This window comes from Tachyglossus aculeatus, chromosome 11 (assembly GCF_015852505.1).
Source record: "Tachyglossus aculeatus isolate mTacAcu1 chromosome 11, mTacAcu1.pri, whole genome shotgun sequence".
Classification (NCBI taxonomy): Eukaryota; Metazoa; Chordata; class Mammalia; order Monotremata; family Tachyglossidae; genus Tachyglossus; species Tachyglossus aculeatus.
In genome coordinates this window covers 53,646,435-53,664,912 of record NC_052076.1, presented here as the reverse complement: position 1 = coordinate 53,664,912, position 18,478 = coordinate 53,646,435, and positions in this window count along the sequence as shown.

Below are 18,478 nucleotides of genomic sequence, written 5' to 3'. Positions count from 1 at the left end.
CAGGTTTATATTCTGAGGGGAATGCCACATCTCTACCTGCCCAACCTATTTCATTTTTTTTTAAATGATATTTGTTGTCAGGCATTGTACTAAGTGCTTGGAGTAGTTAGAAAACCATCAGGTTGGACAAAGTCCATATCCCAAATAGGGCTCACAGTCTTAATCCCCATTTTACAGGTGAGGTCACTGAGGCCCAGAAAACTTAAATGACTTGCCTAAGGTCACGCAGCAGACGAGTGACAGCCAGAATTAGAACCCAGGTCCTCTGACTCTCAAGCCCATGCTCTTTTCACTAAACCATGCTGCTTCTCAAAAAAAAAAAAAGTAATTTAATCAAAAAAGGAAATTGGCTTTTCTTGCAGACTTGGCTAGCAGAGTACTTCTTTCTACGAAATTCCTGACCTAAAACTTTCAAGTTTCATTATAAATGTAACAACAGTGAACACCAGATTTGAGAATGGAGAAATCCATTATTCCCTCCTTTCCTTATAAATATTTTTCTACACCAAATCTCAAAGTCAGAAGTCTCCTTAAATTTCCTAAAACCAAAGGAGGCTTAGAACTGCTGTTCAATCACCAGAAAAATACAGCACGGGCATTTCTTAATGAAAAGTCACAGCATCTTTCAAGGTGTATTGAAACATTTACAGCTGTACAAAATGAATAAATAGAAAACTACATTTCCTGAGAGAATGGATGTCTTTGGACTGCTTTATTCTTTTTTTTTAAAACCTATCCAGTAAACCCTCTCAAAAAGGGTTTAACATGTGTGCATTATAAAGTTGGCAGCATTACAGAAAACCTAGGCTCAGTCATAATCCCAAACCCTGGAATTAGCTTTCCAAAAAAATCCCATAAAATTTTACTGCTTCCCTGGCTGGCATCCGCACCCTCCGTGACCCCCTTGCCTGGGCAGACCAGGGGCAAAAGCTGCCTGTTGGGCAGCGACCGTCTCTATATGTTGCCAACTTGTACTTCCCAAGCGCTTAGTACAGTGCTCTGCACACCGTAAGCGCTCAATAAATACGATTGAATGAATGAATGGAGGGAGAAGAAGCAGTGTGGCCCAGTGCAAAGAGCCCAGAGCCTGATAGTTGGAGGACCTGAGTTCTAATTCTGACTCTGCCACTTGCCTGCTGTGTGACCTTCGGCAAGTCACTTGACTTCCCTGTGCCTCAGTTACCTCATCTGTAAAATGAGGATTAAAATGTGAGCCTCACGTGGGACAGGGACTACGTCCAACCAGATTCGCTTGTGGGTACCCCAGCGCTTAGTACAGTGCCTGGCACATCGTAAATGCTTAACAAGTACGAGTTACTTGGGCAAGTCCCTTCACTCCCTGGGCCTCAGTTCCCTCATCTGTAAAATGGGGATGAAGACTATGAGCCCCAAGTGGGACAGGGATTGGGTCCAACCTGATATCCTTGTATCTTGCCCAGGGCTTAGAACAGTGCTTGGCACAGAGTAAGCGCTTAACAAATACGAGTTCCTTGGGCAAGTCCCTTCACTCGCTGTGCCTCCTCAGTTCCCTCATCATCTGTAAAATGGGGATTAAGACTGTGAGCCCCAAGTGGGACAGGGATTGGGTCCAACCTGATTCGTTTGTGAGTACCCCAATGCTTAGTACAGAGCCTGGTACATCGAAAACGCTTAATACGAGTTCCTTGGGCAAATCCCTTCACTCTCTGTGCCTCCTCAGTTCCCTAAACATCTGTAAAATGGGGATTAAGACTGTGAGCCTCAAGTGGGACAAGGATTGGATCCAACCTGATATCCCAGTATCTTGCCCAGCGCTTAGAACAGTGTTTGGCACAGAGTAAGCACTTAAATACGAGTTACCTGGGCAAGTCCCTTCACGCTCTGTGCCTCCTCAGTTCCCTCATCATCTGTAAAATGGGGATAAGACTGTGATCCCCAAGTGGGACCGGGATTGGATCCAACCTGATTCGTTTGTGGGTACCCCAGCGCTTAGTACAGTGCCTGGTACATCATAAACGCTTAACAAATATGAGTTTCTTGGGCGACTCCCTTCACTCTCTGTGCCTCCTCAGTTCCCTCATCATCTGTAAAATGGGGATTAAGACTGTGAGCCTCAAGTAAAACAAGGATTGGGTCCAACCTGATATCCTAGTATCTTGCCCAGGGTTTAGAACAGTGCTTGGCACAGAGTAAGTGCTTAAATACGAGTTCCTTGGGCAGGTCCCTTCCCTCTCTGTGCCTCAGTTCCCTCATTATCTGTAAAATGAGGATTAAGACTGTGAGCTTCAAGTGGGACAAGGATTGGGTCCAACCTGATATCCTAGTATCTTGCCCAGCGTTTAGAACAGTGCTTGGCACAGAGTAATAACAAATATGAGTTCCTTGGGCAAATCCCTTCACTCTCTGTGCCTCCTCAGTTCCCTCAACATCTGTAAAATGGGGATTAAGACTGTGAGCCTCAAGTGGGACAAGGATTGGGTCCAACCTGATATCCTAGTATCTTGCCCAGGGCTTAGAACAGTGCTTGGCACAGAGTATGCGCTTAAATACGAGTTCCTTGGGCAAGTTCCTTCCCTCTCTGTGTCTCAGTTCCCTCATCATCTGTAAAGTGAGGATTAAGACTGTGAGCCCCAAGTGGGACAGGGATGGGGTCCAACCTGATTCACTTGTAGGTAGACCAGTGCTTGGCACAGAGTAAGCGCTACACAAACTCATTTCACAGTCATCGAACCCGTGGCTCAATGGAAAGAGCCTGGGCTTTGGAGTCAGAGGCCAGGGGTTCAAATCTCCGGTCCACCAATTGTCAGGTGTGTGACTTTGGGCAAGTCACTTCACTTCTCTGGGCCTCAGTTCCCTCATCTGTAATATGGGGATTATAACTGTGAGCCCTGTGGGACCACCTGATCGCCTTGTAACCTCCCCAGCGCTCAGCACAGTGCTTGGCACATAGTAAGCGCTACACGAACGCCATCAAACGGTCATCGAACCCGTGGCTCAATGGAAAGAGCCCGGGCTTTGGAGTCAGAGGCCAGGGGTTCAAATTTCGGGTCCACCAATTAGGTATGTGACTGTGGGCAAGTCACTTCTCTGGGCCTCAGTCACCTCATCTGTAATATGGGGATTAAAACTGTGAGCCCCGTGGGCCCACCTGATCGCCTTGTAACCTCCCCAGCGCTCAGAACCGTGCTTGGCACATAGTAAGCACTACACAAACCCCATGGCTCAGTGGAAAGAGCCCAGACTTTGGAGTCAGAGGCCAGGGGTTCAAATTTCGGGTCCACCAATTAGTCAGGTGTGTGACTGTGGGCAAGTCACTTCTCTGGGCCTCAGTCCCCTCATCTGTAATATGGGGATTAAAATTGTGAGCCCCGTGGGACCAACTAATCGCCTTGTAACCTCCCCAGCGCTCAGCACAGTGCTTGGCACATAGTAAGCACTATTCAAACGGTCATCGCACCCATGGCTCAATGGAAAGAGCCCAGGCTTTGGAGTCAGATGCCAGGGGTTCAAATCTCGGGTCCACCAATTAGTCAGGTGTGTGACTTTGGGCAAGTCACTTCTCTGGGCCTCAGTCACCTCATCTGTAATATGGGGATTAAAATTGTGAGCCCCCTGTGGGCCCACCTGATCACCTTGTAACCTCCCCAGCGCTCAGAACAGTGCTTGGCACATAGTAAGCGCTATTCAAACGGTCATCGCACCCATGGCTCAATGGAAAGAGCCCGGGCTTTGGAGTCAGAGGCCAGGGGTTCAAATTTCGGGTCCACCAATTAGTCAGGTGTGTGACTTTGGGCAAGTCACTTCTTGGGGCCTCAGTCACCTCATCTGGAATATGGGGATTAAAACTGTGAGCCCCCCGTGGGACCACCTGATCGCCTTGTAACCTCCCCAGCGCTGAGCACAGTGCTTGGCACATAGTAAGCGCTATTCAAACGGTCATCGCACCCATGGCTCAATGGAAAGTGCCCGGGCTTTGGAGTCAGAGGCCAGGGGTTCAAATCCCGGGTCCACCAATTAGTCAGGTGTGTGACTTTGGGCAAGTCACTTCTCTGGGCCTCAGTCACCGCATCTGCAATATGGGGATTAAAATTGCGAGCCCTGTGGGCCCACCTGATCGCCTTGTAACCTCCCCAGCCCTCAGCACAGTGCTTGGCACATAGTAAGCGCTATTCAAACGGTCATCGCACCCATGGCTCAATGGAAAGAGCCCAGGCTTTGGAGTCAGATGCCAGGGGTTCAAATTTCGGGTCCACCAATTAGGTGTGTGATTTTGGACAAGTCACTTCTCTGGGCCTCAGTCACCTCATCTGGAATATGGGGATTAAAATTGTGAGCCCCCTGTGGGCCCACCTGATCACCCTGTAACCTCCCCAGCGCTTAGAACAGTGGTTGGCACATAGTAAGCGCTTAATAAATGCCCTTATTATGATCATTATCAAAGGCAGGGCGGGCTGAGGGGAGGAGGGGGGGCGAGGAGGAGGAGCGGGCCGGGCGGGCCCAAGGGGCAGCGAGGGCGGGGGGGGGGGGCCGGAGCAGGGCGAAACCAAAACGTGGGGGGGGGGGGTGCGGGGGTGACCCGTTCCTTACCTGAGTCCGGCCCGGAGTGGGCCGAGGCGGTGGGGCCCCCTGGGCTGAGGAGGGAAGGGGCGGGGCCTGGGAAGGGGGCGGGGCCTGAGAGGGGGCGGGGCGACGCCAACCGCTCCGACCTTCCGCGCTTTACGGCTCCCAGCAAGGGCACGCCCTCGCGCGCGGCGCGTGACGTCTCAGCTCGCGCGCGTGCGCGGGAGCCCGCCCCCTCCCGGCACGTGGGGCTATTTCGGTTCCGGGCAGGGAGACCACGTGGGCGGCTTTCCCGCCCCCGGCCCATCCATTCATTCATTCATTCATTCATTCATTCATTCATTCATCCATCCATCCATTCATCCATCCATTCATTTATCCATCCATTCATCCCTTCATTCATCCATCCATCCATTCTTTCATTCATTCATCCATCCATTCATTCAATCGTATTTCATTCATTCATTCAATCGTATTTATTGAGTGCTTACTGTGTGCATATTTATTCTATTACTTGTACATATTTCTTCTATTTATTTTATCTTGTTAATATGCATTAATTCATCCATCCATCCATCCATCCATTCATCCATCCATCCATCCATTCATTCATTCATCCATTCATTTATCCATCCATCCATCCATCCATCCATTCATTCATCCATTCATCCATTCATTCATTCGTTCATTCATTCAAGCACTTAGTACAGTGCTCTGCACACAGTAAGCACTCAATAAATAATAATAATAATAATGGTATTTGTTAAGCGCTTACTATGTGCAAAGCACTGTTCTAAGCGCTGGGGGGATACAAGGTAATCAAGATTGTCCCACGTGGCGCTCACAGTCTCCATCCCCTTTTTACAGATGAGGGAACTGAGACTCAGAGAAGTGAAGTGACTTGCCCAAAGTCACACAGCAGACAAGTGGCGGAGTCGGGATTAGAACCCACGACCTCTGACTCCCAACCCGGGCTCTTTCCACAAAGCCATGCTGCTTCTCTCCATTCATTCATGCATTCATTCATCCATTCATCCATCCATCCATCCATCCATCCATCCATCCATCCATCCATTCATCCATCCATCCATCCATTCATCCATTCATTCATTCATTCATTCATTCATTCATTCATTCATTCAAGCGCTTAGTATAATGCTCTGCACACAGTAAGCACTCAATAAATAATAATAATAACAATAAAGATGGTATTTGTTAAGCGCTTGCTATGTGCAAAGCACTGTTCTAAGCACTGGGGAGGTTACAAGGTGATCATGTTGTCCCATGGGGGGCTCACAGTTTTAATCCCCATTTTACAGATGAGGTAACTGAGGCTCAGAGAAGTGAAGTGACTTGCCCAAGGTCACACAGCATACATGTGGCAGAGCGGGATTCAAACCCATGACCTCTGACTCCAAAGCCCGTGCTCTTTCCACTGGGCCACGAGGCTTCTCTCAATAAATACGATTGAATGAATTCATCCATTCATCTATTCATCCATTCATTCAATCGTATTTCATTCATTCAATCGTATTTATTGAGCGCTTACTGTGTGCATACTTATTCTATTACTTGTACATATTTATTCTATTTATTTTATCTTGTTAATATGTGCTGTTTTGTTGTCTGTCTCCCCCTTCTAGACTGTGAGCCCGCTGTTGGGTAGGGACCATCTCTATATGTTGCCAACTTGTACTTCCCAAGCGCTTAGTACAGTGCTCTGCACACAGTAAGCGCTCAATAAATACGATTGAATGAATGAATGAATGCAGAGCACTGAACTAAGCGCTTGGGAAGTACAAGTTGGTAACATCTAGAGACGGTCCCTACCCAACAGCGGGCTCACAGTCTAGAAGGGGGATACAGATAACAAAACAGCACATATTAACAAAATAAAATAAATAGAATACTAAATATGTACAAGTAAAATAGAGTAATAAATCTGTACAAACGTATATAGAGGCGCTGTGGGGAGGGGAAGGAGGTAGGGTGAGGGGGTGGGGGGGATGGAGGAGGGGGCTTAGACTGGGAAGGCCTCCTGGAGGAGGTGAGCTCTCAGTAGGGCTTTGAAGGGAAGTAGGGCTTTGAAGGGCGCTTATTTATTGAACGCTTACTGTGTGCTTACTGTGTACAGTGCTCTGCACACAGTAAGCGCTCAATAAATACGATTGATTGATTGATTGCAGAGCGCTGGACTAAGCGCTTGGGAAGTCCAAGTTGGCAACATCTAGAGACGGTCCCTACCCAACAGTGGGCTCACAGTCTAGAAGGGAGAGACAGACAACAAAACAACACACATTAACAAGATAAAACAAATAGAATAAATATGTACCAGTAATAGAATAAATATGCACACAGTAAGTGCTCAATAAATACGATTGAATGAATGAATGAAATACGAAATAAGCACTTGGGAAGTCCAAGTCGGCAACATCTAGAGACGGTCCCTACCCAACAACGGGCTCACAGGCTAGAAACGGGCTTTTAATAATAATAATACTAATGGCATTTGTTCAGCGCTTACTGTGTGCGAAGCACTGTTCACTGATGGCGTATGTTCAGCACTTACTATGTGCGAAGCACTGTTCTAAGCGCTGCGGGGGGGATACAAGGAAATCAGGTTGTCCTACCTGGGGCTCACAGTAGCGTGGCTCAGTGGCAAGGGCCTGGGCTTGGGAGTCGGAGGTTGTGGGTTCTAATCCCGGCTCCTCCACTTGTCAGCTGGGTGACTTTGGGCAAGTCACTTCACTTCTCTGGGTCTCAGTTCCCTCATCTGTAAAAAGGGGATGGAGATTGTGAGTGCCACGTGGGACAATCTTGATTACCTTGCATCCCCCCCAGTGCTTAGAACAGTGCTTGGCACATAATAAACGCTTAACAAACACCAACAATACCAATTATTATTAATGTTGGTATTTGTTAAGCACTCACTATGTGCCAGCACTGTTCTAAGCACTCGGGTAGATAATAATAATGCCTTCCCCACAGCACCTGTATATATGGATATATGTTTCTACATATTTATTACTCTATTTACTTATTTATTTATTTTACTTGTACATATCTATTCTATTTATTTTATTTTGTTAGTATGTTTGGTTTTGTTCTCTGTCTCCCCCTTTTAGACTGTGAGCCCACTGTTGGGTAGGGACTGTCTCTAGATGTTGCCAACTTGTACTTCCCAAGCGCTTAGTACAGTGCTCTGCACACAGTAAGCGCTCAATAAATACGATTGATTGATTGATTGATTGATGGTATTTGTTAAGTGCTTACTATGTGTGAAGCACTGTTCTAAGCGCTGGGGGAGATACCAGGTGATCAGGTTGCCCCACGTGGGGCTCACAGTCTTCACCCCATTTTCCAGATGAGGGAGCCGAGGCCCAGAGAAGTGAGATGGCTTGCCCAAGGTCACACAGCCAAGTGGCTGAGTGGGATTTGAACCCAAAACCCTACTGAGAGCTCACCTCCCCCAGGAGACCTTCCCAGACTGAGCCCCCCCAACCTTACCTCCTTCCCCTCCGCACAGCACCTGTATATATGTATATACGTTTGTACGTTTTTATTACTCTATTTATTTTACTTGTACATATTTATTCTATTTATTTTATTTTGTTAATATGTTTTGTTTTGTTGTCTGTCTCCCCCTTCTAGACTGTGAGCCCGCTGTTGGGTAGGGACCGTCTCTAGATGTTGCCAACTTGTACTTCCCAAGTGCTTAGTTCAGTGCTCTGCACACAGTAAGTGCTCAATAAATACGATTGAATGAATGAATGAATGAATGGACAGGTGTCAATGCCATCAGAATAGATAAATAGAATAATAATAATAATAATAATAATAATGGCATTTGTTAGGTGCTTACTATGTGCAAAGCACTGTTCTAAGCACTGGGGGGGAATACAAGGTGATCAAGTTGTCCCACGTGGGGCTCACAGTCTTCATCCCCATTTTACTAATGAGGTCATTGAGGCTCAGAGAATCAATCAATCAATCAATTGTATTTATTGAGCACTTACTGTGTGCAGAGCACTGTACTAAGCACTTGGGAAGTACAAGTTGGCAACATATAGAGACGGTCCCTACCCAACAGTGGGCTCACAGTCTAGAACCTAAGAGAAGTTAAGTGACTTGCCCAAGGTCACACAGCAGACATGTGGCGGAGCCGGGATTCGAACCCATGACCTCTGATTCCAAAGCCCACGCTCTTTCCACTGAGCCACGCTATAGGTACATACACATCATTAATAAAATAAATAGAGTAATAAATATGTACAAATATACACAATTGCTGTGGGGAGGGGAAGGGGGTAAGGCAGAGGAAGGGAGTGGGTGCGATGGAGAGGGGAGGAGGATTCCTTCGTTCATTCGTATTTATTGAGCACTCACTGTGCGGAGCCCTGTACTAAGCGCTTGGAAAGTACAATTCAGCAACAGAGAATGTTTTTTTCTTTTAGATTCTCATTACTGGCCGAGATCATTCTTTTTTTAAAAAAATCATTCATTCATTCAATCATATTTATTGAGCACTTACTCTGTGCAGAGCACTGTACTAAGCGCTTGGGAAGTGCAAGTTGGCAACATATAGAGACGGTCCCTGCCCAACAGCGGGCTCACAGTCTAGAAGGGGGAGACAGAGAACAAAACAAAACATATTAACAAAATAAAATAAATAGAATAAATATGTACAAGTAAAATAAATGGTATTTGTAAAGCACTTACTAGGTGTTCATTCATTCATTCAATCGTATTTATTGAGCACTTACTGTGTGCAGAGCACTGTACTAAGCGCTTGGGAAGTAGAAGTTGGCAACATATAGAGACGGTCCCTACCCAACAGCGGGCTCACAGTCTAGGAGGGGGAGACAGACAACAAAACAAAACATATTAACAAAATAAAATAAATAGAATAAATATGTACAAGTAAAATAAATGGTATTTGTAAAGCACTTACTAGGTGTTCATTCATTCATTCAATCGTATTTATTGAGCACTTACTGTGTGCAGAGCACTGTACTAAGCGCTTGGGAAGTAGAAGTTGGCAACATATAGAGACGGTCCCTGCCCAACAGCAGGCTCACAGTCTAGAAGGGGGAGACAGACAACAAAACAAAACATATTAACAAAATAAAATAAATAGAATAAATATGTACAAGTAAAATAAATGGTATTTGTAAAGCACTTACTAGGTGTTCATTCATTCATTCAATCGTATTTATTGAGCACTTACTGTGTGCAGAGCACTGTACTAAGAGCTTGGGAAGTAGAAGTTTGCAACATATAGAGATGGTCCCTACCCAAAAGCGGGCTCACAGTCTAGAAGGGGGAGACAGACAACAAAACAAAACATATAAGCCAAATAAAATAAATAGAATAAATATGTACAAGTAAAATAAATGTTATTTGTAAAGCACTTACTACGTGTTACGTATCTGAGCACTGGGGTAGATGCGCAACAGTTAGGTTAGAAAGTCAGTGCCCCACATGGGGCTCACGGTCTTAATGCCCAATTTACAGAGGAGGAAATTGAAGCACAGAGAAGTAAAGTGACTTTAGTGGCAGGGCTAGGATTAGAACCCAGGTTCTTCTAACTTCTGGGCCCATGCTCTTTCCACCAGGCCACACTGCTTCTATTATTCCGTTCTTATTTTTAAAGTTGGACTGCGCGGTGACTAAGTTGTCGGAGTCTGAAGTGGCTGTCTCCTGCGGAAGAGCCAAATAGAGGACTTGAGAAATTCCCATTACTCTGACTTTAAATGTACAGATTCCAATATTTCCCAAACTCAAGTCCTTTCCCAAGGTCAGAACACAAAACCTGCACAGTAGCCTAGCTATCGTGTCAGCGGAAAGCTGGCTCTGAGAATTTAGAGGCCCTGGATTCTAGCCGGTCCTGACTATGCCAGCTGTGGGGAAGGTATGTGAGCTAGTGGACTTGCCCAGCAGGAATCCCGAAAAGTGGCTAGTTAGGGTGGATGGTAAAGACCCAGGAGGCTACCAAAGCATCAGCCTTCCAAGGGCACCGCGGCACAGCATCTGCACTACGCTGCTGTAAATCACCTGAAATGGATCCCACACATAATAATTATAATAATGATGGCATTTATTAAGCGCTTACTATGTGCCAAGCACTGTTCTAAGCGCTGGGGAGGTTACAAGGTGATCAGGTGGTCCCATGTGGGGTTTACAGTCTTAATCCCCATTTTACAGATGAGGTCACTGAGGCACAGAGAAGTTAAGTGACTTGCCCAAAGTCACACAGCTGACCACGGGCGGAGCCAGAATTTGAACCCATGACCTCTGACTCCAAAGCTCTTTCCACTGAGCCACAAACCTTGATAGGCACGTCACAGTGTGTTACACTTCTGCCTGCCTACTCTTTCTACTCGTTCCCACTGGGCCCCAGGGGGGACATGATAGTACGAATGGTGCTTCACAGACCACTAGATGCTCTAGACCCACCCCCTCCCCGAAACTTTATCCAGCCTTGGATTCACTGACACTGTCCTCTCTCGGTTCTCCTCCTATCTCTGATGGCTCCTTCTCAGTTTCTTCTGTTGGCTCTTCCTCTGCCTCCCACCCTCTGTCACCGGGGTCCCTCGAGGTTCAGTTCTAAGTCCCTCCCCATTCTTCATTCCCTTGGAGAACTCATTCGCTCCCATGGCTTTGATTACCAATTCAATGTGGGTGATTCCCAAATCTCCAGCCCTGACCACTCTCCTTCCCTGCGATCTGACATTTCCTCCTGCCTTCAAGACATCTCTACCTGGATGTCCTGCTGAAGCCTCAAATTAAACATGTCTAGAACTGAACTCCTAACTTCCCACCCAAACCCTATCTCCCCGTCTTTCCCATCACTGTAGAGAACACCACTATCTTCCCTATCTCACAAGTCCATAACCTTGGCATCGTCCTCGACTCGTCACTCTCATTCCATCCACAGATCCAGTCTGTCACCAAATTCTCTGTTCTACCTTCATAACATTGCTAAAATTCACCTTTTCCTCACCGTCCAAACTGCTGCCATTGGAGGCCTGGGAAAACTCCTGGATTCTGCCTCAGAGCTCCCTTCTATTCCAGGGTGCCATCAGGCAAGACAGGGTGTGAATTATCCATGAGGCCCTGCCCCAAAACTGTTGAATTTAGTTAGCCCTAGGGACAACTCAGGGCGCAGGGCTGGAAGTCAGAAGTTGGAACTGGCTGGAAGTTGCATAAGGTGTGAGAAAATAGGTGGGCTAACTGATCCAACGCGGCTGAGGAGGGAGGAAGGCAGGGGAGTGGTGGCAGTCTTCCCCCATTCCCTCCTTCCTTCACACTGAAAACCCGCTCACTCACCTCTGGCGTTGTTAGGTTTCTTTTTTAACATTAGTTGAGCCCCAGACTGAGCCCCTTCCTTCCTCTCCCCCTCGTCCCCCTCTCCATCCCCCCCCATCTTACCTCCTTCCCTTCCCCACAGCACCTGTATATATGTATATATGTTTGTACATATTTATTACTCTATTTATTTATTTTACTTGTACATATCTATTCTATTTATTTTATTTTGTTAGTATGTTTGGTTTTGTTCTCTGTCTCCCCCTTTTAGACTGTGAGCCCACTGTTGGGTAGGGACTGTCTCTATATGTTGCCAATTTGTACTTCCCAAGCGCTTAGTACAGTGCTCTGCACATAGTAAGCGCTCAATAAATACGATTGATGATGATGATTAGTTGAGCCTATGGAGCCCACAGCACCATTCCCTTCCCTCCCCCTCCTTCCTCCCAAAACAAAGAGCACCTCTGATGGAGGGAAGCCATCATGAAGCCACCACCTCCTGACCCAGTCCCTGTGACTGGGGTCACAAGGGAGAGCCAAACTACTTTATTATCTGAATGGGGTGTGAGCAGAGACGAGACCCGAAACCTCAAGGCCGCCTAAATGCCGCAGAAGAGTGAAAACCAAAGATACTGGCTGTGCTTCATCTTACTTTTAACAAGGGGAGTTTAACAGGTAGAAAAGGGAAGAGACTCCATTTAACCTGAAGTTGCCAGGCCGAGAGGAGCTTAAATGGACGCTAAGGAAACCACAGGTACAGGCTCAGTTCACCGCTGGTTTTTCTTCCTGTGCTGAGTTATTTCATAATTATTCCAGCTTCACCCATTTAAGGTCCTGTACCTCTGCTCCCCTCCCTTCCTCAACTAGGTGCCTGCTCACTCTGAGTTGCTGAAAGGTTCTGAGAGAATCTCTTTAATAAATGTCGTGGTGTTAACGGCACTCCTTCCCCTGGAGATGTTCCCATAAAGCTGTGCAGTCATTACCTCAGGATTCTTCCCATCTCTCCTTGAGGTCCTTCAGACAAAGAAGCCAAATGGACATTTAAAATTTTAATAATATTAATAATAATATAACAATAGTAATTGTGGTATCTGTTAAGCACACATGATGCCGAGCACTATGCCAAGTATTGGGTTAGATACAATTCAATCAGCTCAGACACAGTCCCTCTCCCACATGGGGGCTCACGGATTAAGCAAGGGAGAGTACAGGTGTTGAATCCCCATTTTACAGATGAGGAAACTGAAGCGCAGAGCAGTTAAGTGACTTGTCCAAGGTCACATAGCAAGCAAATGGCAGAGGCAGGATTAGAACCCAGTTCTCCTGCCAGAGGTTAAAAACAAGATTTTTGCTCAATCTGTTTGTAGTCAGTGTCCAGACTCCCCCTTCTCTCTGGAGCTCTGACAGAGCTGCCGTCCTCACTTTTTAGAGTTGTCAAGTCTGTCAATCTTATTCATTGAGTGTTTACTGTGTGCAGAGCACTGCACTAAGCCTTTAGGTGAGTACAGTAAAACAATACAACGGACACATTCCCTGCTCACGACAAGCTTACAGTCGAGAATCCCTTTATCCCTTGCTGTTTCCAGCTCCTTGTTTAGGGGGAGGGCCTAAACAGGCCAGAGGACAGCGGAATTTTCTAACTTTTTCAAGTCTCAGTTGAGATAGGGAGCCCAGCCTCATCAAACTAGCTGCTGATAGCAGTTCCACGCAGGAAGCTCAGGATGACTTAAGTGTATTACCAGAGAGCTTTCCTCCAGAGCAGCAACTGCAATAAATTACTTCTTCCTCTTGTTTTTGTTTGGCATTTGTTAAGCACTTACTAAGGTCTGGGGTAGATTCAGTCTAATCAGGCTGGACACAGTCCATGTCCCATGTGGGGCTCACAGTGTTAATCCCCATTTTACAGATGAGGTCACTAAGGAACAGAGAAGTGAAATGATTTGCCCAAGGTCAAGCAGCAGGTACATGGCAGAGATAGGATTAGAACCCCAGGCCCCTGAGTCCTAGGCCCGCGCTCTTTCCACTAGGCCATGCTGCTTCCCTACCTACTGGCCTATTGGTGGACGGGAGGAGAAAAGCTGAAGGAATCGCCTTTTTTGAGATTTTTGTGAATACCTTGAACTAGTAGGGTGGCTTATTTTTCCAAAGCACTTAAGTTACTTGTCTCTGGCTGCCTGGGGTATGAGCAAGTAAGGGGGCAGGAGTACAGCGCCCTGTGAAGTTCACATGCGGTCTTTGCCAACATCAGTTGTCTTTAGGTAGAAACAGGGCTAGAAACAGATGTCCTGATTCCCAGAGCACTGGACCAACTGATATAATAATAATTATTATTATTAGGTGCTAAGTGCTGGGATAGACACAAGATGATGGGATCAGACACAGCTCCTGTCCCACATGGGGCTCATAATCTAAGAGGCATGGAGGGCAGGTATAGTGAGCCCACTGTTGGGTAGGGACCGTCTCTATATGTTGCCAACTTGTACTTCCCAAGCGCTTAGTACAGTGCTATGCACACAGTAAGCACTTAATAAATGCGATTGAATGAATGAATGAATGAATTTTAGCCCCATATTCCAGATGAGGAAACAGGATCATAGAGGGGTGAAGTGATTTACCCAAGCTCATGCAGGAGGCCAGCTATGAGCTGGGACTCAAATCCAGGTCTCCTGATTCTCATTCCTTTGTGCTTTCTCCTTACGTCAAGGAGAAGCAGGAAAAGAAGAAGGTGAAAGAGTCCCTTCCCCTCTAGAAGCCCCACATCACAGTTGAGTCTCTCAATCTTCTTCCTCTCAATCTTGGGGTGAACACCATGGGCTCAACTGGAACTTTTTTTTTTAATGGCATTTGTTAAGTGCTTACTTTGTGCCGAGCGCTGTTCTAAATGCTGTGATAGGTACACGCTAATCAGGTTGGATGCAGTCCGTGTCCCTCCCAGGGCTCACAGTCTTCTTAATCCCCATTTTACAGATGAGGGAACTGAGGCACAGAGAGCTTAAGTGATTGGCTCAAAGTCACACAGCCAGAATTAGAGCCAGAACTAGGACCCTGGTCAGGCCCATGCTCTATCCACTAAGCCACACTGCTTCTTCTGGGAGAATACAGTACAATGGAGGTGGCAGACATTTTCCCTGCCCACAATAATAATAATAATAATGGCATTTATTAAGCGCTTACTATGTGCAAAGCACTGTTCTAAGCACAAGAAGCTTAGAGTTTAGAGGGGGAGACAGACATTAATAGAAATCAATAAATTACTGTGGGGCTGAGGGGGGAGTGACTAAAGGGAGCAAATCCTAGTGGTCCGGAATGGGTGGACCATAAAGTTCTTGACGAACCAGGATGATGGACCAGATTTTCCCTGTTCTGGCTTTTCCCTGAGCATCCCACCTACCTGGCAGAGGAATTCCCAGCCTCCCAGGCCCCCGAGGGCCCTTCCTGGCTCCTGGCTCCTCTGCAGGCCCCCAGGCCTGGGGGTTTCCCTGGGGCAGGGGAAAGCAGAGTCAAGATGAGCTTCCCTTCCTTCCCTCCCACCTCCCCCAGGCCATCACCCCAGTCCTCCCCATGTCACGCCTGCGCCCCACATCCTCCCGACAGCAGGAAGCACCCTCCGCCCTCCGGAACCCCAGGCACCTGCTCAGTCGGAGCCCGCCAGGACGGCCGAGAGGTGTGAGATCAAGGCGCCCCTCCAAACCAGCGACGAGAACCCCCCAAACCCAAGACTCATCCTCCCGGCCGGCGCCATCAATCATGGCTTCTCGGCTCTGTCTGATCCTGTTCCCCCTTCCTGGTAAGCGCCATGCCCCTGCCCCCCAGTTTGCCGTCGCCTCGATCTGCGGCTACAGGGGGGAACGGGCCCTGTGCTGGGGTCTCCCTCGAGGAAACAGCCATGACCTCCTCAGGGACTTTCCGCTGAGCCCTCCCCGCCACTAACGACAGGAAGCGACTTGGGGTGGGGGTGAGGGGAGAGAAGAAGATTTGAGGTGGGGGGAGGCCTGAGGGAAAGGCCAAGGTGGAGGAGAAAGAGCCAGAGAATGCCCCTGGATGGATATCTCCAGGTTCTGTTGGGGGCAGAAGGAGGGAGAAGATGGGAAGGGGACAAAGAGGAGCAGGAACGGAAGGGAACTGAATCAGTGGGGGAAGAAGCTCCATCACCCCCGGGGCTGACGCTTTTATCCTCCAGCCCTCCTGGCCCTTCCGCCACCTTCCCTGCATCAGCCCCAGCCCTCCGTGGTGAGTGGCCAGGGCAACCCACAGATCCAGTGTCGCGTAGTGGGCGGCGACGCCAGAGTCTACGTCCTCTCGTGGTACCACCAGCGGCCGGGGATGGGCCCGACCTTCCTGCTGAGCCAACGGGAGGGAACCACCCCCACCTACGGCACCGGGGTGTCCGACCGCTTTCTGGCTGCGCTGGACGCGGACAGGAACACGATCCAGCTCACCCTGGGCAACGTTGGCCCCAGAGATGCCGGCATCTACTACTGCGCCCTGTGGCACGGCGGTCAATATATTTTTGGAGACGGGACCCAGTTCATCTACCAGGGTGAGGCCTGTGGGGAAACAGGGGAGGGCAGTACCAGGCTAGGAGCTGAGGAAATGAAGGGCTCAGGGCCCCAAACACCGGAAGATGGTTTTTAGGGTATTTGTTAAGCGCTTTCTACGTGCTGGAGAGAAGCAGCGTGGCTCAGTGGAAAGAGCCCGGGCTTTGGAGTCAGAGGTCATGGGTTCAAATCCCGGCTCTGCCAATTGCCAGCTGTGTGACTTTGGGCAAGTCACTTCACTTCTCTGGGCCTCAGTTACCTAATCTGTAAAGCAGGGATTAAGACTGTGAGCCCCCCGTGGGACAACCTGATCACTTTGTAAGCTCCCCAGTGCTTAGAACAGTGCCTGGCACATAGTAAGCACTTAATAAATGCTATCATTATTATTCTTCTAGACTGTGAGCCCACTGCTGAGTAGGGACCATCTCTATACGTTGCCAACTTGTACTTCCCAAGCGCTTAGTACAGTGCTCTGCACACAGTAAGAGCTCAATAAATACGATTGAATGAATGGGGAAGATACAAGATAATCGAGTTGGACACAGTCCCTGTCCTGAACAGGGCTCACAGTCTTAATCCCCATTTTCAGACAAGGTAACTGAGGCCCAGAGAAGTGAAGTGGGACTTGCCCAAGGTCACTCAGCAGACAAGTGACAGAGCCGAGATCGGAACCCGGATCTTCTGATGTTCGGGCCCGTGCTCTTCCCACAAGGTGATGCTGCTTCTCTGGCTGAGAGGAGAGCTGACCTGCTGCAGGGAGCCTGGGCAAGAACCAGGAGTTGGAAAGATCTGAGGCTGGAGAGGGAGAGGAGAGGAAGGGGAGTAAGATGGGAGGGGAGGGAGGCAGGAGCAGTGTCTTTGTAGTGACTCCCTGCTCTTCCCTCTCCATCCTGGACAGCTAAGAAGCCACTCCCTCCCCTGAAGCCACCGCAGCTGCTCCTGCTGACCCCAACCTTGGGGTCACCTCCTCCACTGCTCTGCATGGCTCGTGGCCACTATCCGGCCCCCTTGAGGATTTCCTGGATCTTAGGGGACAAGGTCCTGGATGGAGATGAGGTGGAGAAGCTGTCCGGGGACACGGAGAACACTGTGGTCAGCGCACTGTTCCCGCTCAAAGGGCCCAGAGGGCCTGGGGAGGTCACCGTGACATGCAGGGCGGAGCATGAAAGCAAGACCATGGAAGTCAGGGTGAAACTGCCATCTGACCCAAACCATGGTACGAGTCTCCAGCTCTCCAGACCTCAGTATCCTCCGGCTGTGGCCCCCGCACCCCACTTCTCCAGGGCCTGCGCTTCCCTCCCAGAAGTCCAGAATCCAGCCTGCAGTGGAGGATTGACTTGGGGAGGGAAGCTCAGCTCCTGAGCCTTCCTGCTCCCCCCTTCTCTTCCAACTCTCCTTCTTTCCTAGGCTGCAAGGAAATCCCGGAGCATCCCTGGAATGGGACTCAGGAGGGCAGCAGCGTCTTGCAGATGGGTATGGACTCCCCATCCAATTCATCTCAATTTGTAATACTTGCGGTATTTGCTAAACACTCACTATGTGTGTCAAGCACTATACTAAGCCTTGAAATAGATACAGGTTCCTCAGGTCAGAAGTAGTACCCATCCTACATGGATCACAGCGGAGGGAGAACTTGTCCCAACTCACACGGCAGGCAAGTGGCAGAACCAGGACTAGGACCCAGTTTCTCTGAATCCTGGGCCTAGGCTCTCTCCAGGAGGCCACACTGCTTCTCAAAATTGAGACCACCCAAGCAATTCTGTTGGCTTGAGAATGGCATAGCCCAGACCCTCAGCCCAAATCCCAGCTGGTCTGTGGTGGGAGAGGATGGGGGAGAAGGAGTCAGGAAGGGGGAGGGAAGAGAAGGTAGAGGAGAGGGTGGCTGAGGAGAGGGTAGCAGCTCAGCGGTCCTCCTTGCCCCTCCGATGATCCTCTGCTTCTTCTCTGACAGCCCAGCTGGAATCAATCCTGTCAGGTGCCGTTTCCATCTACTTGGGGCTGCTGGGGGTGGCCGTGCTCTCCGCTCTGCTCCTGGTCAGCCTCCTTGGGGCCCGAGGCCACAGCCACCGTCACCCTGCTCAACCCATCGCTGG